Source organism: Suncus etruscus, chromosome 3 (genome assembly GCF_024139225.1).
Source record: "Suncus etruscus isolate mSunEtr1 chromosome 3, mSunEtr1.pri.cur, whole genome shotgun sequence".
Taxonomy (NCBI): Eukaryota; Metazoa; Chordata; class Mammalia; order Eulipotyphla; family Soricidae; genus Suncus; species Suncus etruscus.
The window spans coordinates 100,101,493-100,127,771 of NC_064850.1; the positions used below are offsets into that span (position 1 = coordinate 100,101,493).

At 35.5% G+C, this 26,279-nt stretch overlaps 1 non-coding gene across 1 annotated transcript; it reads right to left on the reverse strand.

Moving 5' to 3' along the window:
• Positions 1-7,888: 7,888 nt before the first annotated feature.
• Positions 7,889-7,995, reverse strand: LOC126004631 (U6 spliceosomal RNA). Its single transcript, XR_007493899.1, has one exon. It is a non-coding gene; the product is annotated as a U6 spliceosomal RNA (small nuclear RNA).
• Between the last annotated feature and the right edge of the window lie 18,284 nt (positions 7,996-26,279).

Consider the following 26,279-nt stretch of genomic DNA (forward strand, 5'->3'; position numbering starts at 1 on the left):
CAAAAGTGGTTCGTTCAAATCTCGGTGTCCCATATGGTCCCCCGTGCCTGCCAGGAGCTATTTCTGAGCAGACAGCCAGGAGTAACCCCTGAGCACTGCCGGGTGTGGCCCAAAAACCAAAAACCAAAAAAAAAAAAATGTACTGAAAGGAAAACATTGAATTAAAACATATGCTTAAAAATTGATGTTAGGGGCCGGAGAGATAGCATGGAGGTAAGGCATTTGCCTTTCATGCAGAAGGTCATTGGTTTGAATCCCAGCATCCCATATGGTCCTTCGAACCTGCCAGGAGTGATTTCTGAGCGGGGAGACAACAGAAATAAGTACTATTGATTTTTTGAATTGAGTAAAGTCATGTAGTAGAATTTATCAATGTTTACTTTTATTAATATTGAATTTTAGTATTATACATTCTTATATTTTTGGCTTGGCATAACATTATGTTAAAGTTTTATTTGCAAAATTTTCTGAAAAGTGGATGAAAAATAGATTTCAGATTATGCAATTGCGATTTCTTAAAGAATTTTAAAATATAATTCTTATCCTTGAAAGTTAAAAGGAAAAGTATATTACATGCTTTGTTTTATTTTTTCTCACAGATATGCACCTGAGATAAATAGAAATGCATTAAAATTTCAATTATTTAAGATAAATATTAATCATCATGAAGAATTTGTAAGGTAAGAAGAAAAATTCTTTATTTCCTCTGGTTTATCATGTTCAAGTCAATTCGGATTCCTTAAGGCATCTAGACAATGACTATTAGAAAAGTCTGATCAGAAAAATAAAGGAAAACTGAAATTTCACAATATGTGAAAGAGCACCCCTGCTTTAGACAAGTTGTTGCCCATCTGTCTATAGAGGCACTTTTCAGATAAGAAATTCAAATAAAGCCTAATCCTTGTTTTCTCCCAAACACAAATATCTCTGACCACATTAACTCTGTTCAATCAAGATTGCTTTGAAGTTATATTTACTTTTGTGGTCATGCACATTAGAAATGAATCTCTTTTTAAAAATAAAATATTTATAATTAGGTATTTGCCTTCTTTTCTTCTTCTTCTTCTTCTTCTTCTTCTTCTTCTTCTTCTTCTTCTTCTTCTTCTTCTTCTTCTTCTTCTTCTTCTTCTTCTTCTTCTTCTTCTTCTTCTTCTTCTTCTTCTTCTTCTTCTTCTTCTTCTTCTTCTTCTTCTTCTTCTTCTTCTTCTTCTTCTTCTTCTTCTTCTTCTTCTTCTTCTTCTTCTTCTTCTTCTTCTTCTTCTTCTTCTTAGGGCCACTCGCAATGACACTCAGGGATTACTCCTGACTATATACTCAGAAATCGCTCCTGGCTTGGGGGACGATATGTGACAGTGGGGGATCTAACAGCAGTTCGTCCTAGGTTAGCGAATGCAAGGCAAAAGCCCTACTGCTTGCACCAGTGCTCTGGCCCATATGTCTTATTTTCTAAAAAAAAATATATATTATGTTCCTTAAATCACATAAAATTGTTAGAGCAGAAGATTGTTAGTTACACGGAAGCCATGGAGGAAGTGAAAGAGGGAGAGGGAGAGGATGAAAGAGAAGGTAAATACAGAAAACACCTGATATCTTAATCCTTAAGGCTTTGGTGGACTCAAAACACCTTGGTTATGTGGTCAAGAAATCTTGCCATGCACTCTGAGGACTTTAAGGGAAATCTCTCCTGTGCCTGTCTGTGTTTCTTGAATACCTGAAGGTCTCCTCAGAGGCCTAGGGAGCACACCCCCGAAAAACTGCATTCTGAAGCTGCCCAGCAAGTGAGTGAGTAAACTCTGGCTGTGGGGGTTGCCAACCAATAAGCAGAGTTATCTGGCCTGCGGAAGCTCCGCCCTGCTGTGCCTTTGATCACTCTGAGGACTTCAAGGAAAATCTCTCTTGTGCTTGTTTGTGTTTCTTGAATACCTGAAGGTCTCCTCAGAGGCCTAGGGAGTGCACCCCCAAAAAAACTGTCAACTAGAGGCAGCAGAAGAACGTGGCTGCTCCGCTTCTCTTCATGGCCACACACTCTTTCTAACCAATGAACCCCACCACAACACGCAGGAAAAATCACACTACAAGCGTGACAGTGGGGAAACCTCGCAGGCAAATACCATGCACAGAGAATGAAGAAGATAGCTCAGATGACCTAAAAATTTCCAACCATCTGATTAACCTCTCAGATAAAGAACTTAAAATATGGAAGATGTTTGTAGAACTCAAAGAAAGCGTAGATTGATCTGAACAGAACACAAAGACAGAAATCAGAAAACTCCAAACTGAAATAACAGATTTGAAAAACATGGTAGCTCAACTGACAACCTCAGTGGATGGCCTCGCCAGCAGGGTAACAGCAGCTGAGGAGAGAACTGGAGTACTGGAAGATGAGATGCAGAAAAACAACACAGCAGAAGAAATTGGAAAAGAACCTTAAGACAAATGATCAGACAATGGAAAAAGTACTCAAGGAATGCAAACAGATGAAAATAGAAATTTGATAAACTCAACAGAAACAACATAAGAATCATTGGAGGCCAAGAGACCCAGTTAGGAGATCGCCGGGAAGAATTAACTGTCAAAGACATCATCAAAGAGATACCCCCAGAGTTAAAGACTACATGCAATCAAATCCTGCATGAACAAAGAGTATCAGCTAAAAGAGACCCAAAGAAAAACACCCCAAGACACATCCTCATTACAATGACAAGTCCCACAGATAGACATAGAATACTGAAAGCAGCAAGATCAAAAAGAGAAATTACATTCAAAAAAGCAACCCTAAGACTTACAGTATACATGTCACAAGAAACTCTCAAGGTCAGAGGACATTGGTGAGATATTGTAACAAGACTGAATAAAATGAATGCCTCACCGAGAATACTGTACACAGCCTGACTCATGTTCAGGTTTTAAAGAAATATACATAGCTTAATGGATAAACAACAGCTCAGAAACTTCACAGATGAAAAACCAGCCTTAAAGGAAAAACTGACAGGTCTAATTTAAGAAAAGAGAGACCAACAAACACAGCAAACTTATCTACAAAGATGATATTAAATCCTATGACAATCATCTCCCTCAATGTCAATGGACTGAATTCACCAATTAAAAGACACAGAGTGGCAAAATGGGTCAAAAAGATGAATACAACCTTCTGCTGCCTACAAGAAACACACCTGAATAGTCAGAACAAACAGACTCAAAATCAAAGACTGGGGGAAAATCATCCAAGCAAATAAAACCCTTAGAAAAGCTGGGGTGGCCATATTAATATCTGATAACACCAATTTGTGCTAAATTTTTCTTGATTTACTCATTTCTTAAGCCCCAGGGCAGGAGGCCTCGAAGGCAGCTATACCAGGAAGTTCTGCAAAGCAGCAGCAGAAGACCAAAGGTGTGAGGCTGTAAGGTCCCTGACAAGATGGTACCTCATCTTTGTTTTGATTTGCATCTTCCTGATGATTAGTGATGAGGAGCATTTTTTCATGTGCCTTTTGGCCATTTGTATTTCTTTTTTATCAAAGTGTCTGTTCATTTCTTCTCCGCATTTTTTGATGGGATTAGATGATTTTTCTTGTAAAGTTCTGTCACTGCTGTATATTTTGGATATGATCCCCTTATCTGATGGGTGTTGGGTGAATAGTTTCTCCCACTCAGTGGGTGGCTCTTGTATCCTGAGCACTATTTCTTTTAAGGTTCAGAAGCTTCTCAGCTTAATATATTCCCATCTGTTGATCTCTGCTTCTACTTGGTTGGATCTCTGCAATATCTGTCGTGATCTCCCTCTTTTCATTTTTAATACGGGTTATAAGGTTTCTCTCTCTCTTTTGTGAGTTTTGCCAATGGTCTATCAATCTTGTTTATTTTTTCAAAAAAACAACTTCTGCTTTTGTTGATCTTCGGATTGTTCTTTTGTTTTTCAATTCATTGATTTCTGCTGTCAGCTTTGTTATTTCCCTCTGTCTCCCTATTTCTGGTTCCTTTTGTTGGTCATTTTCTAATGTTTTAACGTTAAATGCCTTCATGTTACACATTTCTTTCGGCAGGCCCACCCCCCCTGCCTCTTTGTGGCTTGGTATATAAGCTCTGTGAACTTTGCAATAAACGACTCTTCATCAGATTCTTGTCTTGAATCCTGTCTGTTTCCCTCCCCAATTCTTTTACAAGTTAAGTCCTCTTCGTGACCCACGAATAACTGGGGACCCCCGTTTCTGCGGGCAGGTTTGGGTGATTCACACCATCTCCCATCACAGAGATTGGCATACATCACAAAGAAAGAGAACAATCAGTGCTGGTGGGGATGTGGAGAGAAAGGAACTCTTATCCACTGCTGGTCGGAATGCCGACTAGTCCAACCTCTAGGAAAGCGATATTGAGATTCCTCCAAAATCTGGAAATTGAGCTCCCATTCGACCTAGCTATTCCACTTCTAGGGATATACCCTAATTACACAAGAATACAACACAAAAACCCCTTCCTCACACATGTATTTATTGCAGTACTATTCACAATAGTCAGGCTCTGGAAACAACCAAGATGCCCTTCAACCAATGAATGGCTAAAGAAACTGTGGTACATATACACAATGGAATATTATGCAGTCGTCAGGAGAGATGAAGTCATAAAATTTTCCTATACATGGATTTTCCTATACATGCAGTCGTCAGGAGAGATGAAGTCATGAAATTTTCCTATACATGGATGTACATGGAATCTATCATGCTGAGTGAAATAAGTCAGAGGGAGAGAGAAAAATGCAGAATAGTCTCACTCATCTATGGGTTTTAAGAAAAATAAACGTCATTTTTGCAACAATCCTCAGAGACAATGAGAGGAGGGCTGGAACTTCCAGCTCACTTCATGAAGCTCACCACAAGGAGTGGTGAGTGCAGTTATAGAAATAACTACACAGAGAACTACCATAAGCATGTGAATGAATGAGGGAACTGGAAAGCCGTCTGGAGTACAGGTGGGGGTAGTGTGGGATGGAGGAAGATTTGGGACATTGGTGGTGGGAATGTTGCACTGGTGAAGAGGGTGTTCTTTACATGACTGAAACCTAATCACAATCATATTTGGAATCGAGATGTTTAAATAAAGAAAAACATTTTTAAAAATTTCAACTGATGTGAAAAAAAAAATTAAAAAAAGAAATCCTGCCATTCTCAGCTCTTCCATAGTTAAACTGTGCAGGAAATTTGTGTTGTGCACTCACTGACTGCTATGTAAACTTCCACTGGTGGTGTTAAACTATAAGCAAGACTTGGATCTCTGTGCCACTCCTCACTAACACCTAGGCAAATGACTGAGACATGGTAACTGAAGGGAAATCATTCACCATTTCTCAAAAATCATTGTGGGCAATGTGCACAATTGTTGTGCCCAAACTTTGTGGGCAACTATTTCTTTGAGCGCATTGAGAGTTCAGTTAGTCACCATGTTTTCTCTAATAACTAAGTGAAATCAAAGATGTAAAGATGGTCAGTCAGAAAATCTAATGGTTTCTTTCCCCAGGCCCGAAACCCAGGTTTGATGCTGTACAATTTCTTTAATAATTTTATGTTTTATTAAACTTTAGATTCACTTCTTAATCACAATAATCACCTCATAGCAGTTGCTATTTCAGAGGGAACAATTGAGTGTAGAAAAGGACATTAATACATCGATCATATTTTATCTAAAAATAGATGATCTAGCCTTGAATTAAATTTATAGAAAAGTATGTGAAAATTAAGCACTGGTATTTTCTTCCTGTATTGAACACAATGAAAAAGATTTGCTTTAAAATAAATGCTGCTATTTTTTCTCATTTTATGTAATATGAGTTTAGATGAATAAAAATAATCAAGCCGTTAATTCTAATACCTAATGTAGAAGTTATATTAAAAGCTATGCAAATAAAAGATATCAAGGACATCCAAATAGGAAAGGAAGAAGTCAAGCTCTCACTGTTTGCAGATGACATGATACTCTACTTAGCAAACAGCCATCCCCTCTCCTACCCGCCAGCCTCCAGGCCTTCCCTGGGACCCAGCCCAGGTGGCCAGAAAAGGTGGGTGTCGGGTGGTCCCTCCCGGAGGGATTTAAATAGATTTAAATTGTAATGGTTCAAAAATGTTCTGCCTTTTTATACCTATACAACATTTTGTTGAAGGAACTCGCTTTACAACAAAGAAATATGGTAGAGTGGACTTGTGTCCACAAATCCCAGTGGTCTTATACTATTTTTTAGCATCCTGAAATAGCCAGTTTGATAGAATGATGGACTAGCCTTTGACTTATTTACAGATAAGTAGTATCTGAGATATGGCAAGGGTCCTAAGAATGTTACATGTGTGTTGAATCAGCACACAACTTGATGCTGTTTTTGTCATACATAGGATTCATGCATCTAGAAATTAAAATATGAAACAGAGTGACACAATAGTAATTTTTTGCTTTTTATTCCTGTGATCTTGTGCTGTTCTAGATGTCTTAATTGAAAAAAAAAGACCAGGAGGCACAAGTAGTCAACTGAACATGAGAATAAGAGATTTCTTAAAGAATTTCTTGGCACCAGTGTGCCGTAAAAATAGAAAGAACATATCTCTCTCTATATAAACATAATATGTAGCATAATTTACAAAGAAAATCATGAGTTTATAGATCTCAGGAGCCAATTCAGAGCATTATGGTTTTAGAAACAAGAAACCATTAAAGAATTATTTTAGCCATGAATGACTACTATCAATTTAATTAATTTTAGTTACTTCTAAATAGCCAAGTATAACTTTCATTATTTATTTATCTTAGATTTTTACATGAACATAGATTTTTACATGAATATTTTTCTTTTGAATACAATGAAGAGATGCTATATAACATTGTTCTGAATTAATATCTCCAGTTAACATAATATAACAATTTCTAGAAAATTATATAAAGATCTAGATCAGGTAGGTTGAAATGAATATTTTATCTTGTACATTTTCTGTCTTTAAATTATTCAAGGGAGTAGCACAAAGTTCTTTAGAGTTTGTTTGTTTGTTTTTTGCATGTGAGAGCTCTAAATTTATTCTTATGCAAAGTAAGCAAAGTCTAAAGGAAACTTCTGAACATTGGCTGTGGACCTCAAACTAGAGTGTATATATGGGTTCTTCTCAACTTTCAATATTTATTTAATATGTATGAACGTTTTTGACCTCATATATATGTATTGGATTTTGGGCCACACCCGGTGACGCTCAGGGTTTACTCCTGTCTGTATGCTCAGAAATAGCCCCAGGCATCTGGGGAGACCCCAGTTCGAAGGCCTTCTCCCCAGCTTGGGGGTGCTGGGAGCCTTGGTAGGCTACCTTTAATGTTTAAGGAGTTACATAAGTTTTATGGCCTTAGATTGCTTTGTGTACTGTAAGAAATGTTATATTGTACTACAATCTGGGGACTTGAGGGACAAAGTAATTGTACATGTGTTCTATTTTATTTTTCTTAATGTTCTTTGGCTGAAAGTTCAAAATTATGGTGTCAGCAAGGGGTTTTCTTCTAAGAATTTATGAGTGACTGTTCTTCCACTGTAACTTTACCTTTTCCTCTTTCTTTGCATCTTTGTTCTCATAATTAAAAATAAATTTATATAAAACAAAAGAAATAGCCCCTGGCTTGGTGGACCATATGGAATGCTGGGGGATTGAACCACAGCCTGTCCTAGGCCAGCGCAAGCAAGGCAGATAGATGCCTTACCGCTTGCTCCACTGCTCCGGCCCCTGACCTTATATTTTTATTGGAAGAGATAACTGAATCTAATTTTTGCTTTGTGTTTAAGTTTTATTCTCAAAGTGAAAATTTTTACTATTTTCTTTGAAGTTTTTTGCTCATCTAGACATATCTCTTTTTTCTTTTCTTTTCCTTTTTTTTAAATATGAAACAGTTCACAAATTTGAGTATCATCCTTGCCCAAGGGCCATGCTAATCTTCTCTGTATCGTTCCAAGTTTAGTATATGTGCTGCTGAAGCGAGCACTCTTTTTTCTTAAAGAATTTTTTTGTTCTTTTTTATATCATGCTTTATTTCATTTCTTATAAATAAATTTAGTTTAGTTTAGTTTTGTTTTGTTTTGTTTTGGGGTGGTCACACCTGGCAGCGCTCAGGGGTTACTCCTGGCTCTATGCTCAGAAATCACTCCTGGCAGGCTCAGGGGACCATGTGAGATGCCGGAATTTGAACCACCGACCTTCTGATTGCAAGGCAAATGCCTTACCTCCATGCTATCTCTCTGGCCCCATAAATAAATTTCTTAATTAAATCATCATGATTGATTTTCAGTCATACAATGTACAAAACACTTCACCAGTGCACATTAATGCCACCAATGTTCTAGTTTATTTTCCATAGGTCCTCATTCTTTCTTGCCTGCTTCTGGGGCAGGAATTTTTCTTTTCTTTTTCTTTTCAGTTTTTTTTCTCTTTAGACACTGTGGTTTGCAATATTGTTACTGAGGAGTATCGTGAATAACACTGTCTCTGCTTTCAAAAACCCAGTTCTTGGCCAGAACGATCATTTCTAGCTATCGATGTCGTAGTGGTCCCTTCTCTATCATAACTGCACTCCCATGCTATTTGTGGCAAAATGGACTGGCACTTTTCTCTATTGTCTTTGGATATTAATGCCATACTATCTTTTTTATATACCACAAGAGTGCAATCATTCTGTGTAACCCACTCCCTATGAGTCCTTTCACTCAGCATAATATACTTTATATCCAGTATAAGCAAATTTCATAAGTGCATTTTTTTAACAGCTGCATAGTATTGTATTATGTAGATATGCCACAGTTTCTTTAGCCACTCATTTGTTCTCAGGCACTTGAGTTGTTTTCAGATTCTGACTAGACTGAATAGTGCTGTAATGATTATGAACATGCAAAGGGATTTTCTGCATTATGTTTGCGCCCCTAGTGTACATTACTAGAAATAGTTTTGCTGGGTCATATTAAAGCTTAATTTCTAGGTTTTGGCAGAATGGTCATATTAATATTTAAAATGACTCAGTCAGTCTACATTCCTACCCACAGTGAGTTAAGGTTCCTTTCTCCCTGCATGTGTGATGTATGCCAGTGCTGATTTTTCTTTTTGTTTTGTTCTGTTTTGGGGTCACACCTGGCGGCACTTTGTGGTTACTCCTGGCTCTGCACTCAGAAATCGCACTTGGGAGGCTCAGGGAACCATATAAGATACCAGGATTCGAACCACCATCGGTCCTGGATCGGCTGCGTGCAAGACAAATGCCCTACCGCTGTGTTACCTCTCCGGTTTTGATTGTTCTTTTACTTTCTACTATGTGTCTGTCTCTGTGTTGTAATATGATATCTCATTGTACTTTTGATTTGCATCTCCCTGATGATTAATGATGTGGAGTATTTTTTCATGTGTTTTTTGGCTATTTGTATTTCTTCTTTGAGGAATACTCTGTTCATCACTTTCCCATTTATTGATGGGATAATATGTTGTTGTTGTTGCTGTTGTTGTTGTTGTTAAGCTCTATGAGAGTTTTATATACCGGAGATATTAACATTTTATTAGAAGTGTATTTGGTAGTTTCTCCCATTTTTCATGGGGTTAGATATTTTTTCTTGTTAAATTCTGTTATTATCTTGTATATCTTTTATATTAGCCCCTTATCTGATTTTTTGGTGAATAGTTTCTTCCATTCCATGGTGTGGCATTTGTGTCCTAGTCACTGTTTCCTTTGAGGTGCAGAAGCTTCTAAATTTAATGTATTCCCATTTGTTTATATCTGCTTCCACTTGTTTGGACAGTGGTATTCCCTCCTTGAAGATGCCTGATGTCTCAATGTCATGGAGTGTTTTGCCGATGTTTTCTTCTAAATATCTTATAATTTCAGGTATGATATAAAGGTTTTAATCTATTTTTATTTGACTTTTGTGCATGGTGTTAGATAGAGGTCTGAGTTTACCTTTTTGCATGTGGTTGACCAGTTTTCCCAACACTACTTTTTGAAGAGGATTTCCTTGCTCCATTTGGTGTTTCTTATCCTTTATTAAAAACTAATTTACTACTTATAGGGGAGACATTTTCTGAACTCACATATATTCTAATAATCTGAGTTTCTATCTTTATACCAGTACCATGTTATTTTGATGACTATTGCTTTGTAATACAATTTAAAGTTGGGGAAAGTTATGTCTCCTATCTTCTTTTTCTAAGGGTTGCTTTAGCAATTCATGGATGTTTGTCCTTACAACTTAATTTCAAGAGTGTTTGATCCACCTCTTTGAAGAATGTCATGGGTACCCTTAGGAAAATTGCATTAAACATGTATAATGATTTGAGGATTATTTCCATTTTAATAATGTTGATCTTCTCCCAATCTATGGTTAGTTTATGCTTATATAAGCATATATATATAAGTACATATAAGTATATATAGTATTTAGGTAGCTTATATAATAACATCTCATCTTTCACTTATTCCATCAAAGCTAATGTATATTCTTATTGAGTTTTAGCCTGGATAATCTATCAAGTGGTAAAAGAGTGATGTTGAAGTCTTCAAGTTGGTTTTTAGTCTGTAAAGTTCCTGAGCTGCTATAGTTCATTAGTAAAGGTGTCAATACTTCCTTTAGGCCTGTGTCAGAGTCTGGCTGGGAGAAGCATTTTTGGTGAAGCATTTGTTTTAGTGATATATGTATATGTATATATATATATTTTTTTATATATATATATATTACTTTATTCCACCACTGACTTTGTCCTTGAGGGTTGCTTGTGATAAGTATGCTGTAAATTTTAAGGATGCTCCTTTGTGGTTTATTTTTTGATCTTGCTGCAGTCAATATTTTATTTCTTTCTATGATTTTCATCATTGTGAATAAGATGTGGTGTTTTAATTTAGATCTTTTTCAGCTGGTATTCTTTGGGCATCCAAAAGTTAAATACACGCACTCTTTAGCGTTGAGGACTTCTTAGCAATGATTCTTTAGCTGTTGGTTCTTTATGGAGGTATTCTTTTTGCATCTCTTTTTTGTTTGTTTTTGAGCCACACACGGTGATGCTCAGGGGTTATTCCTGGCTACGTGCTCAGAAATTGCTCCTGGCTTGGGGAACATATGGTATGCCAGGGATCGAACTGCTATCTATCCTAGGTTAGCCACGTGCAAGATAAACCCTGCCACTTGCCCCACTGCTCCAGCCCTTTCTATATCTCTTGTATCCTAATGATCCATATATTGTTTTTGTTCAAATATATCCCAACATTAATTGTCATGTATTTATTTATTTCAAGACTTTTTTCCTATCCTCTGCTTTATATCTGGAAGTATTATGCAGCTTATTTGAGGCTCACTGATTCTGTCCTCAGAGGTGCTATTATGCTATTAAAGCCTTGTAGGCAGTTTTTCTTTTAGCCTACAAAGATTATCATTTATGTCATTTTTGTTTGAAGTTCTCTCAATTTTACTCTCAGATACGTTTTAGTTTTATTTGTTGTCTATTCCATAGTTTCCTTTGAATTTCCTGAACATCCTAAACATTCCTTCTCTAAAATCCTTATCAAAGAGGCTACATAGGAGGCTGATGCTAGTTTTTTGTTAGTGTTGTTGTTGTTGTTTTTCAGAACTACCATTTTATTCACTAGGCATGACGGTATTCTGTGCTGCTTTCTATTGTGATTTTTGCAGTGTGGTGGTGTTTTTAATGTGTTCCAGACATGACTCATTGACTAAAACAAATGCAAGGCCATAGATTCTTCTCAGGGTACACTGACTTGAGCTAAAAATTGTTCTTTTGAGTCACAAAGAAGACCTCACAGTTGGTCTGCCTGCCTGCCTGAGTGTCTTGGGACTGTGTGCATAGTCCTTATTCTAGAGTTTACTAGTAAAGCTGCTCTAAAATGTCTTAAATTTTCAAATATCTAATAATTCACTCTCATGTTTTAGTCTAGTTATATTTAGTCAATAAAAAATTCCTCAAATGCAGAATATAGAAAAAGGTAGTCTTTTATATCAATCCTTTTACTAATCCCTTAAAAGTTATATATGCAGGTAAGATATAAAAATAACATTTCTATAGCTTTTCTCCAAATTAAATTTATGTACATAAAATGATTTTCACCAAATTTTCTACTTGCTCATTTGTTTGTTTCATTTTGAAAAGTTTTATTTATAAGAATTTAATCTGCATCTGGTGAAGCTCAGAGGCCATTTATGGCTCTGTGCTCAAAGTCCATGCCTGAAATTGTTCAGGGGAACATGTGGTCCTGACTATTCAAACTGCCATCATGACAGAGATGCATGAAAGGCAAGTATCTGACCTCCTGTACTACTCATGTTTACTTTATCTAAAAATAAATAAAACAGAAACTACTTATATCTACATCAACATGAAATTTGTATATATTGTGTATATATAAATATAATAAAATTCTAATAATACACAGAATACTGTGTTTAATTTTTTTGAAATCCATTATCATGAATTTAAAATTATTTTGTTGTGCAAAGGAACTAGCCAGAAAGAAAATAAATTCTACAATATATATGAAAAAATGGAAAATTAAAATGTCTGTTATAAATCAGAATAGTATTTTCATCTGGTTATATATAATGTTTTATTTAAAGTAGGTGAAAAATATAATTTGATATGATAAAGCATGTTTTATATTTTTAGAGAGAAAGCACAGTGCTTTGGGTTTTTTTTTCTTATTCAGTACTGGGTTTAATCTTGGCAGCATCATTTGCTCCGAGCTTTTCAGAAGTGATTGCTGAATACAGAGTCAGGACTATGTCCTGAGTACCAATATATGTGACCCAAAACATAAAGAAAATAACATTTTATATTTTACCAGTATATTGATTTCTTATATAGTCACACTGAATCATACATTTCAAAATCTGTACATTTTATATAAAAATCAGCTAATAAAGTATTCACAATTTAGTGGACTGGTATAAATATATGACTATTTTTATAATTATAAGGAAGTTAACCTACCATCCATAAATCTAAACAGATGAACTTTATGCTTACATATATTATACTACTAATAATATCCACTTTATTTCTTATACAAGCAAATTGTTTTCTTTATTATTTTTCTTGTTTTCATTTTCTTGTAAGAACTGTATAGATGTTACTGATAAGAGAGCAATTTGTTCATTTAATCTAGAATATACTATTTCTTGTCATATATTTTTAAAAATATTCTCCAAAATTTCCTTCATTTCTTTTTTTTTCTTTCTTTTTCTTTTTCTTTTCTTTTTTCTTTTTTTTTTTTTTTTTTGGTTTTTGGGTCACACCTGGCAGCACTCAGGGTTACTCTTGGTCTATGCTCAGAAATTGCCACTGGCCTGTACAGAAGACCATATGGGATGCCGGGATTAGAACCACCGTCCTTCTGCATGAAGGCAAACACCTTACCTCCATGCTATCTCTCCGGCCCCATAAAATTCCCTTCATTTCTTTAAGATTGATTTCACTTATGTACAATGTTAGTAACAAAATATGTTTCCTTCATATTAATATGTCCAGTTAAAAGTTGTTTTATTTTTTATATGTTCTTATATGTTTAGGTTTTGCGAGCCATACCTCGTGTGCTCAAAGCTTATTCCTTGTTCTGCACTCTTGGGTCATTCACAGCAATGTTCATGGGGCAATATATGGTTCAAGGGATTCATCCATGTCAGTTTCATACAGAGAGAGTGCCACATCAGCTGTACAAGCTCTCCAGACTCAGGATATGCTGCTTTTTACCTTTCAAAGTACCAACATTTCTTGAGGGGTTAAGAACTGAAGGTAAAGAGATTTAAATAGGGAGAGATAACAAATCAGGGTTGAGGAGTGAGAAAATAGAAGAAGACTTGTAAGATGGTGTAAGGGGGGATAATACATAATAGGGACTATATATAAATAGGTTGGGATTATGTACAAAACAGATTAGAAAAACATACAGGAGTCCACCACAATCACATTTGCACCCACTTACAGACAGACATTGGAGACCTATTCATAGGTTGTAGTTGGAGGAATGACATTATGGGATGGGTCAGGGAGCTTAAAATAATTGGGCTGGCACATTGTGGGAGGGGTTTACCAATTTTTAGACACTTCATCAAAGGTGAGCTAAACTTTGCTAAATATGGCTTTGGGGGTTTGATAGTGCATGGAACATTTTAATTTTTATGTCTAGAGTACTAAGTAATGTGGTAATGAGCACAGTAGGAGGAGTCTACCTCAAATAGTCTACCATGTATTATGCATCCAGGTTCCTTTCCTGAAAGAAAACTGACAGTATGAGCAATATGTTATAATAGTAACATAGCTTGAATTGAAAAAAAAATTGCAAAAACATACTCAATGAACCAGGCCTGTAACAAAAGTCTGTGGTATGTAGTTGCCTATTTCAGTCGTCTCTATAAACAGAAGCATTAAATCATAAAAGCAGACGTAGTCCAAAGAAAATAGATAATTGGAGTATTTTGTTAAGACATTTTTAGCCCCTCAAGAACCAAGATTTTCCTCCTACCCCAGCAAGCTACTACCTGGCTCCCAAAGCGATGACACCCTCTCAGGCCTACATCTTATGCCCTCGCAAGAAACTGCAGCCACAGCTCCTGCTGACTCATTCTATGCAACCCTTTTCTCCCACTTTCCTTCACTGTGAACTGTTGTTTGCTACCGGATTTGGCTCCAGAGGGACCCTCCCGCCAGCGCAAGAACACTACCTGGTCCCTCACTGCTGCAAACCATTTCTCAGACTTCCCAAGACATGGTGTGGGAGGAAAATGTGCCCTGGATTCTATCATCCCCTCTGACTATCTCAAAAAACTTAAAGAGTATATCTATATTTTTGTATGTTCCTGTAGATTCATTTTCTTAAGGAAATGAATATAATATAATTCTTAATGTTTATTTACATATGTAGAGATAGCTTTCCCATCCCTTTTTTTGGTATCTGCTTAGTAGAAAATTCTTGCTTGGGATATGAGCTCAGGTAAAACACCAGGGCATAGAGACTGTAAAGTTTGTTACTTTTACACTCAAATTCACCAGTAATATAATATGACATTGTTTCTTTTTGTATAGGTACACTAAAATGGAAACATCATATGTATAAATGGGAACATCATATGTATAGAAAGTTCTTTTTTTTGGTTTATGGGTCACACCTGGAAGCACTCAGAGGCCACTCCTGGCTCTGTACCCAGAAATTGCTCCTAGCAGGTTTGGGTGACCATATGGGGTGCCGGGTTTCGAACTACCGTCCTTCTGCATGTGAGGCAAAAGCCCTACCTCCATGCTATCTCTCTAGCCCCAGAAGTTCTTATCTAATAAGGATAAGAACCCATAAATTTTATAATGCAAGGGCCAACCTGAATATTTTTCATGGGAAACTGACTTAGGCCTCAGTTGTTCAGACATTGACTTCATGAGTGGAGACACCCTGTATCTCTTAGACCAAGGGTATTTCTTTTCTTAATCTCCCCATTGCTTACTGTGCCTATGTAAGAAAACCCCAAAACAAAAACAGAAAACAAAAAAAAAGAAAAGAAACAACCAAAAAACCCAACAACAACAAAACATTGTCACATCTGCCTACCCTTTAGATAGGGGCTCCCATCTTTTTCATGGGACCTTAAAACATGATCTGGGAATGGAATGGTGGCTCAGCAGTAGGGCATTTGCCTTGCATGCGGCTGACCAAGGACGGACCACAGTTAGATCCCCTAGTGTCCCATATGGCTTTCCAAAACAGGAACAATTTCTGAGCTCATAGCCAAGAGTAATCCTTGAGTATCACCGGGTGTGGCCCAAAAACAAACAAACAAAATACCTTAGAACATGAATCATTTTGTTCTGCCTATGTCTTCCTACAAACTGAGAAAATAAAAGTGGATGGTACTCAGAAGCCAAGGGATCTCAGGTGTATTGAGTGAGAAAAAAATGGTAACGTCAAAGTCAAAGATAATAGAATCAAGAGACACAAACTTTAAGAAGCTAAAATAAACCCGCTACACTGGTAGACCAGGTGGCTAAGGGTGGAGGTATAGGATGCATGCTGAAAACTATGGTAGTGGGAGGTCAATACCGATGGTAGGAATGGCCTAATTACTGTCATATATGCCTAAAATACAACTTTGAAAGACTTGTAATTCACAATAGTCTCAAAAATAAATAAAAAACACCAATAGTCTCAAAAATAAATAAAAAACACCAACCCCCCAAAGTACCAACATTTGATTTTATTTACTTCCTCTGTTATTTTTATTCTCTATCCATTTATTTCTACTCTATTTTTTATCATTTATTGTCTTTTTTTTACTTTACATTTTCTTTGCTTTTTCTAGTTTTGTAAATATAGAAATTTATATTTATAGGAGATTTTTATTTTATAGTTATTGCAGCTATAATTTTACTCAAAGCACAGCTTTTACACAATATCATCCTCTAAGAGTAATTTATGTTTGCCTTTTTCACCTCAAAGTATTTTCAAATGTTTTCTACAATTGTATCTTTGACCCACTTGCTGTTTATGAACATATTAAGTTTCACAAAAGAATGTTTCATTTATTCTCTCTTTTATAATTTCATAGGGATAGTTATACAAGCTATTTTTGTTTACATTAATATCTCCATCATAAATTTTTTTTCTAGACTAATCAGACAAAAGTAAAAAGAACAACAAAGTAAGTGTTTAAAGAAGCAAGGAAATCATCAAACTGAGATGTAGCTATATTAGTGGAAGTTGAATATATTAAATTGAATGAATGAGTGAAATAAATAATACTTTAATTTATGGTACTTATAAAGACGGCTGGAATATTGTCTCAATTTTAATGTTTATTATAGCAATAGGTGCCGGAGGCTTAAAGTTCCTTTAATTTCTTCCTTTATTTCTTTCTTCTTGGTTTTATTATTCCCCTTTGTGTTGCTTTTCAGAAATAGTGTCTGTCCCTCAGCTCTTTTAGTTGTAATAACTTGTTATAACACTAAGAGTTGTTAATGTGATAGGTTTTGTGTGTGGGGTACACTAATTTATCTCTAAATAAGACTGCTTTAATATTTAAGATTATAAAAGTTTCATTCCTCTTCCAGAGCCATTTTAATCTTCCTTATTATTTCTTAGCTACAATACTAGTGATCTATTTCCTAAAGTCCTATTTTCTTGACTGCTTTCTTTTATTCACACTTAGATGAAATGAAAAGTTGGAATGAGCTGAAATATTGCAGACTTATTTTCTTCAATATGGACAATGGTTTTAGAATTTTCCCCAGGAGAATTCATTCCTCCTAGATATTAGACAAGTTTTAAAGAGAAAGCTGGAATTAAATTTCAACTTGGTAACTCTTCTCTTCAAGCTTTGAACACAAGGGGTATTTTTTTCTCCTCTCCTGGGAAAACTTGTTGGTATTGGAGTGAAAATTAGTTGAAACTAGAGATACCACATATATATGCGCTCCGCAGGAATTCCTCACTTTCTTGGCACTGTTTTCAGCCTATCAAAATTTGTGAAAAACAAAACAAAACAAAACAAAACAATTTAAATGCTGTTACTAGTTTCTGGATTCCATGGACTTCTGGAATTTTATGGTATAGAAATCATAGACATTTTGTTTCTGGATATATGAGGCTGGTGATTTCATTATCGTTTGTTCTGCAACCTCAATACTCTGATGGGTCCAGGAAAATATTAGTGAAAAATTTTGAGTTCCTTATGAAGTAGAACTGAAAGTAGAAGTTAATTTTAAAATATTTTTAGTGTTCCTTGCAAAATTTATTATCATTTTAGAATTATTTTCTCTTCTGAAAAGTATCATTATCTTTGACAATCATATTTCAAGAAATAATACTGTTAAGGCTTATATTTTACTATATTTAAACATCTTTACTTAGAGTTGAAGAGATAGTACATGGTTTCATAGACATAACAGACCCATTTTGATCCCTAGCACTGGATATGGTTCCCAGAACACCAACAGATGTTATCCCAGGAGAAAGCCCCCAGAAAAAGCACCTAGTTCCCAAACCAAACCTTCAGAAATATTTATACTTAAAGATGAAGCATGCTTCTTTTCTTTTCTTTATCCCTAGCTTTTGGATTAATAAAATCAACCATACCCTCTTGAAGTATAAAGGGGTTTTTGCCCTAAGAACTTAAGTTCTGTTCAGTTATTTTAACTGGGGTCTTGATAATCTATAATTGATTTGAGAGGACTCTCTCATTTGTGTATAGGTTGTTGATTGGACAGCGTCAGGATCCATGCTTGGACTAACAATCCCTCCTTTTTAACCCCTTCTTTGAACTCACAGATGTCTCAGTTTCTGGATGAAGAAGGAACACTTGAATTTTTCTTTAGGTTACTCTTTTGATCCTATTCGAATAAGTATTCTGCCCTGTCTTCCTCTTTGTTCCGTGACATGGGTGAACATTGTCTTTACCCACCAGGCAAGCAGTGTTTTCTCTCACTTAATTTTTTTTTAATTTTCTGATTTTTGGGGCCACACTCGGTGGCACTCAGAGATCACTCCTGGCTCTGCACACAGAAATCACTTTTGTCAGGCTCAGGAGACCACATGGGATGAGAAGGATTGAACCCTGGTACTTCTTCAATTGGTGGTGTGCAAGGAAAATGCCCTGCCACTGTCTCCCACTTAGTTTTAACTCCTCTTTCTACATGAACATAGCGGTGAGCTTACCCAAAGCATTCTTTTGTTTGACCCCATTTAAAAAAATGGTTTATGTGATTTGCCTTGTTTACTATTTTCATTCTTCCCTTTCAATTCAAGGTTCTTCTCATAGCTTAATTTTACAAAAAGGTCACACATATGGCTTCCAGTCATCTTGACCCCCTGTGGCAGCAACCTCTGCTGAAGGATTTGTGACAGAGGTTTCTTTTCTTTTCTGCTTCAAAGCTCTCTAGTGATAGTTGCAATTTGGGGGACTAATCCTGTCACTGCTAGCACTGCTGTTCCTGGCTTGCTCCTCAAACTTTGGTTCAGACACATGACTTTGTCAAAACTTGGCAGAATGACACATACAACCTCAGGACAATCTAGGCCATGGTCAATCATAGCATTGAACAATGATTGGACACTGCAATAATCATTGCTTTGGTGTAGGAGTTGATATCTTAGAACAGAAAGAGGGCTATTTTGAATTGGAGTAGTTCCTCACTTTGTGTCACTCCCTGTTAGCTTCAGACTCAAGATTCTTCTCACAAAGACTGGAGGAGATGAGTCAGTAATGCAAAAAGGTATGGGAGATTATTGGATACTAGCATGCTGCGGGTGCACCTCTCAAAGGGCAAGTAGTGACCCTGCCCATCTTACATTCTTACTTTTATACCCAGTTTAGAGACTTTAGAATGGGTTTGGTGATTGTTGCAGGGATTTGCTACACATTAAATCCTTGCTAATAGTGCGCTAGGTGATTGGTCAGACCTAATAAGGACTTCTTTCTATGGTGGTAGTAAGCAGGATACATGGGATGCAATATAGGATGTAAACAGGATGTTGGTCTGGGAGTTCTTATGGTATTGCAGAAACTTACTGTGTTACTTACAGTAACAGACCTATTGTACCACCAGAAGCCTTTCATGGCAATCCTTATGTTTAAGTCTTATGTCAAGTTCTATTTCTAAGCTAAACAGCAGTTAATTCTAAACTTACATTCTAATATTCCCTTTTTAACATTCCCAAATAGACAATGAGTTTGCTCATAAATGGAACCAAATTAGATACTACCTGCATACTTGAAGGGAAATATGTGTCTAGACAGTCATACCCTTCAGAATGAGAATGCTTGAGTGTTTAGAGATAAACTTACAAGTATTCATTATGAGAATTTATCCCAGGAGACTGCAGTTGCATTAAAAGACCTCAACCTGAGGTCATGGTGACAATGCCATCCATGCTGTTGGCAGTGGTGGTATAGCCCTACTCTTTTTTTTGGGGGGGGGGAAGCACACCCGGTGATGCTCAGGGGTTACTCCTGGCTATGCACTCAGAAATCTATCCTGGCTTAGGGGACCATATGGGATGCCAGGTGTTCGAACTGCAGTTCGTCCTAGGCGAGCCCAGGCAAGGCAGATGCCTTACCGCTTGCGTCTCTGCTCCGGCTCCAGGTATAGCCATAACTTACCATATTTATTTTACTAATTCTTGGATCCTGCCTCATGCATAGAAAACTATTTCATGTGGAGAGTATGGTATATCAAGCACAACTCAATTTATTGCCTCTTGCAAAAAGAGAAGGGGAAGTTGCTGGATCCTCTTTGTGACACTGTTCCTGAATCACCTGGTAGAAGGAATCTTGCAGAGCTAACGTTCCAGAAAATCTCTGTAGAGCAATTGTTCTAGAGATTCTCATCCAAAAAGAAAAAATGTTTTGGAGGCAATGCTTCAGAGATAGGAAAGGACAGAACAAAGAGGGATACTATTCCCCACCCCCCATAACCAATGGTTCTTAATTCCGCTTGATTGATGGCCATCCCTCCTTCTTCACAGAGAGCTCTGGTTAAAGGAGAGATTACCTACCAATATTATGTTGCTCTTGAGGCATTCCTAAACCCCAGTGATTATGCTTATGTTCTCCCTGGTGCCTCACTTTCCCCAGGCTGTGTTTCTTCTATATCTTATCACCCCGAAGATATCCCAGTTCCTCTTGCTGGAATGAAATAAAGTGTCTCTGGTGATTAACATGGGTCTCATTCTTTCCCAGTTATCAGCTGGGGTGAGCATCCTTGGCCTTAGTTATCAAACACACTGGAGGACAAAAATTGACATTTGCCAGTCAGCAGGGTCAGTATACCAGGGATCGAATCTAAATAGAGTAGTACACTATTTAGAAAACACCAGTTTTCTAGCTGGTTAAAATAAGGCAATGTACTTAATTTGTGGGTGAGAGGAAAAAAGATTATCTTGACCATTCAGATTATTTTTTATCTATCCAAATTTTTAAATTTAAATTTATGCTCAAAAAACAAAGAAAAATAATACATATGTACTATGCTGTGCCCCTTGATTCACAACACATTGTTTTTGTGGTGGAAACCAAGTGTTGGCTTTAGTTTTTTTTTTTTTCTTTTCTTTGTCTTTTTTGTTTGTTTGTTTTTACTTTTTTGAAACTATTCTTTATGGTGTATATGAAGTCATTGTAAAACTCATTAACTTAAACTTTCCAGTGTTTTTATTAAAATTCTATAGCTTTACTAGTATACCTCAAATAAGTTTTTATTATATGCTGTAAGCATACAACTTTATTCATGTGGTTATTCAATTTGCCTAGTACCATATATTGAAAATGTTTTTCCTTTTTGAAAAAAAGAAAGTAGAACAAATAAAGGGATAGTAGTGAAGTCTGACACCTGCCTGTGGTCTTTGGCTGTGATAAGCAGAAAAAAGTTATTTTTCAGTGTTATCTGTGAACAGACAGTTTCCATTAATCTTTACCTATGTTTTGTCTCTCTTGATTGTCTTAATTTTATTTTTTTTTCACTTTTACCATTTTGTTTTTCCTCCTGGGTATTTATAGAATATTTATTTAATTTGGACTCTTGATAGTTTCGTGAATATGTGTTTTTTGTCAGTTTCAATTATTTGTATTATTATTATTATTATTATTATTATTATTATTATTATTATTATTTGGTTTTGGGGTCACACCCAGCAGTGCTCAGGGGTTACTCCTAGCTCTATGCTCAAAAATTGCTCCTGGCAGGCTCAGGGGACCATATGGGATTCGAAACACAGTCCTTCTACATGCAAGGCAAATGCCCTACCTCCATGGTATCTCTCCAGCCCTCAAGTATTTGTATTATTTTAAAAACCACATATTTCCATTCTTATTCTTTTCTCACTTTTCTAGAAGAAGGGTTTTTGATGTTTAATTTTATATAATGTTTACTCATTTTTTATGCTTAGATTGATCATTCTGGATAAGTACTTATAATTTGATGTTGCTATAAATGTATTTTATCAATTTTATCAAGGTCTACAGTCACTTAATTTAAAGATTCATGAGAATGTAGGCTGATCCTATTTAATTAGTAGATGATAAAAGCATAAAGTGAGTTTCCTTGGAGTAGAGGTGCTATCAAAAACCTATGTCATAGAAGCTCTGTTTAAATTTTAACTTGTCGTGCCACCTTATAAAATTCAGAACAAAGACTGGTAGTAAGGTTTTGCTTGATTTTTAAGACCAGATAACTTAGGTGCTGGAACAAAACATAGCACTTGCCTTGCATGAACCAACCTGAGTTTGATCCACATCTCATATATCCTTCAAGAACCATTAGGAGTAATTCCTTAGTGCAGACCCAAGAGTAAGGCTTGAGCATAACTGTGTGACCCCAAAACAGACAAGCAAGAAAACAAAACCAAAAAATCCTGGATAACTTATTTCTCTATAGATTTATGATTTCCCAATTCCTATATATGCCAATATCTTGCTTGACTAAAATCGAGGTATATAACTTTGATATCAGACTACATAATTTGACATGACTTAAAATTATAGTCACAATTCCTTTCTTTTAATTTCTCAACTCATTTAATACTTTTGTGATTGAGCATAAAGAGATACAGAAATAAGTATATGACTCATTTGTGAATCACCAAACATTTATGTAAGCTATGTATAGCACAGCAAAATAACTATTAAGGGACCTTGGGAGTAATGGACCAAGCACATAACAAAAAAATATATATATGTATGTATGTATGTGTATATATATATATATATATATATATATATATATATATATATATATACACACACACACACATATATATTGCTTGTAGAAAAGCAGCCTTTGTTAGCTCCTTGGAGCCTGGGTTCTTGGGAGCAATTACTAAGAGAGCTGGAGTAGCCCATGAGCACTATCAGGTATGGGCCTTCACTGAAAATAAAAAACTAGTAAAGAAAAAGAATGATTGAACTATTTTCTTTTATAAGACTAATAAGAATAAACTTGTTTTCTTTTATATGAATGAAGCTAATTGAGAAAAGTAACTAGAAACTTTGAGATAAAAGAAACTAGAAACTTTGAAATTTTGAGATAAGGTTTTTTTCTAGCAAAGTACATGTACCAAAAACAAACATTTAATTTTAAAATAATTTAGATGTACCTTAAGTTAAGAAGAATATTCTAAGTTCTAAGGTACTTAGGAATATTTGTAAAAATATGATTTTAAATTAGGGGGTATATATTTATATTACAATTTGGAAATAGAGGTGCTATCTAACTTGAGACTTATATAGATATACTTCAATTTTATTTTTTGTTTTTATTTTGGGACCACCACACTCAAGTGTGTTGTTCAGAGTCTATTTTTGACTCTGCACTATGGGGTCACTCCTGGTGGTTTACTGGCATCTTTGAAAGGCAAACATCCTGCCAAATGTACTATTACTCTGACCCCTTCAGCTTTTTAAGTTCAGTTTTTAAATTATTTATAATTATAAATAGAATTAACAATTTTATAATTAAATAAATATATCTATAAATTAATTTATTTTGATTATTTATGGATACCTATAAATAATATGTATTTCTTTCTTTCTTCTTTTTTTTTTGTTTGTTTTTTTTTGTTTGTTTCTTTTTTGGGGCCACACCCGGCGGTGCTCAGGGGTTACTCCTGGCTATCTGCTCAGAAATAGCTCCTGGCAGGCATGAGGACCATATGGGATGCCGGGATTTGAACCAACCACCTTAGGTCCTGGGTTGGCTGCTTGCAAGGCAAACGCCACTGTGCTATCTCTCTGGCCCCTATATTTCTTATAGAACTAAACATTTAAGTTAGGTTATTTATATTTAATAGGAGATATTTTTTTTCAGGCTGTACTTTATGCATACACACCAAAATCAGCTTTTTATCTCTGAGTTGTCCTAAATACAAAATGTGTCCTTTTAATAACATGATACAATAAAATAGCTATTTAGTTCCATGGAATAGAACATTTGATTTGATAGCATATTCTAGATTAAATAGATTGCACAATTCTTCTTCCTTGCTTTTAACGAAAAAGAGGCCAAATCATTTGCATAGAAAAAATATTAGTTGTCATGAAATACTTATCTTTACAGCCAGTTAAACAAAAAATTTTTATTCAATCATGCAGTCAGAATTTCAAAGGAAATTTAGTAACAATTTTTATTTAAGAACATTGTCATCTTAGTGTTGAAAAAAATGGGACATTTTTTGTCAAGGAGATTTAGAAAGCTCAAAGTTGCCAGTTATGCAAATTCACTTCAAACAATACTAGTTACATCATTCAAGGACACTGTAATTTTTTCTTTTGCAATGACCATCTTGGTAATTGTGTATTTACAAAAGACAAGTTTTATTTTCATCCTATTTAACATCAAGCAAAAAAAAAATGAAAGTCAGGTTCTATTGTTTTGATAATAACACTGAAATTGTTTCATATTTTGATAGAGAAATGTTATTTCTCCTGTGATGCACTTTCTTGTTTTGATTGCTTTCTTTCTCTCTCAGTTGTATTGGTTATAGGTAATGAGGTAAAATATTGGTAATGAAATATTAATAAATGGCAAATTAAAATATTATATTTTGGGATTTTAAATATCCCTATAAAAAGGTTTGTGTATTTTCTTTAATCATTGTTTGTTTGTTTATTTATTGAGGACCATCTAATCTTTCTTGTGCTCAGACATTTCTCCCAGATGTCCTTGGGACAGCACATCATGCTGGGTATTGAACACTAGACTCCAATTGTTTGAGCAGATTCTCGAGTTCCATCTTAGTCTCCAAATTAATTCAAAATTATTGAGATAGATTTTGGTTTAGATTAAGATGCAAGCATAGTCTTTACTGTAAATAAAACGGTGAAAACCACCATTTTATTTATAAATATGGTTGGGGAGATAATATAATGACTAGGGCACTTGCATTGCATGCTGCAGGACTGGGTCTGATCATCTAGCACCCATGTGGTCCCAGAGCACTCTTATGCATAAACAGGAGTAAGCCCTGTTCATAGCCAGGAAATTGAAACTATTTATCCTCAATTCAAATTAACAAGGAAATTAGGGTACCAGCTTAAAATTAAACAAAATAAAATAACCCTGACATTTTCATGCAAGAATAATCTCATGAATTGTATTGTTAAATAGTTTTTTGTTTGTTTTGTTTTGTTTTGGGCTACATCCAGTGACGGTGAGCTCTGGGAGGTTACACCTGACTATGTGCTCAGGAATCGCCCCTGGCTTGGGGGACTATATGGGACGCTATTGGATAGAACCCTGGTCCGTCCTAGGCCAGGGCATGAAAGGCAGATGCCTTACCGCCTGTGCCATCACTCTGGTCCTTGTTAAATAGTTTCTTAGAAAATTAAAATATTATCCCATTAATTTTTTCTTAACAACACATTGTTTTCCATTTGTATTTAAAACATTTGTATTTAAACATTAAAATGGGCTAAACATTTAAAAATGTTTAGAAGTTTAAAACCTCATCTGTATATTATTTTACACATGGGCTAAATGTTTAAGCATGACTTTGTAGGGGCATCAATAGATTTCACAATGTACAATATAAATGTGAATCTACTGTAGGGTGTGTTCTTCCTGAAGCATTGAAAAACACTGTGTCTTAGAATTTGTTGTATAATATCTACTAACATTTAGAAGAAACTGGTGTATCTCATTGCATTTTACAGATCCAAATTCTCTTATTCTTTTTCTTGATACATTTCTTCCAATATCTTCTATTTCAATGAAACTATTAAAGGTAAATATTGTAGGGCTCTTCTTCTGCTAATTCCAGCCAGACAGCCCTTACACTCATCCACTGACACACACATTCACATGCACATATGCATGTACATTCATATACACACATGCATGTACACACATTTCATTTTCATTTTGGGAAGCTTAGCAATATTTTTGTTTGTTTGTGGGCCACACCTAGTGATGGTCAGAGTTTACTCCTGATTCTGTGCTCAGAGATCTCTTCGAGCGGGGGTTACTTGAAGAATATTATGCAGTTTAAGGAACTGAGTCTGGGTCAACTGCATGCAAGACAAATGTCTAACATGCTATACTATCTATCTATCTATACTATTTATATATTATCTATATATCTATATGGCAAGATCAACAATATAATAAAATCAGACATTGGCTTAAAGTAAATGTTGGCTTTCTTTAGTAATGCATCATAACTTTCTTCTCTAAGAATATAAGTGCATTAAGAATTAAATCTACTAAGGAACATGTTGAGTTCTGGATAGATTTTGTTAATTGTATTAGAATGTTTATATC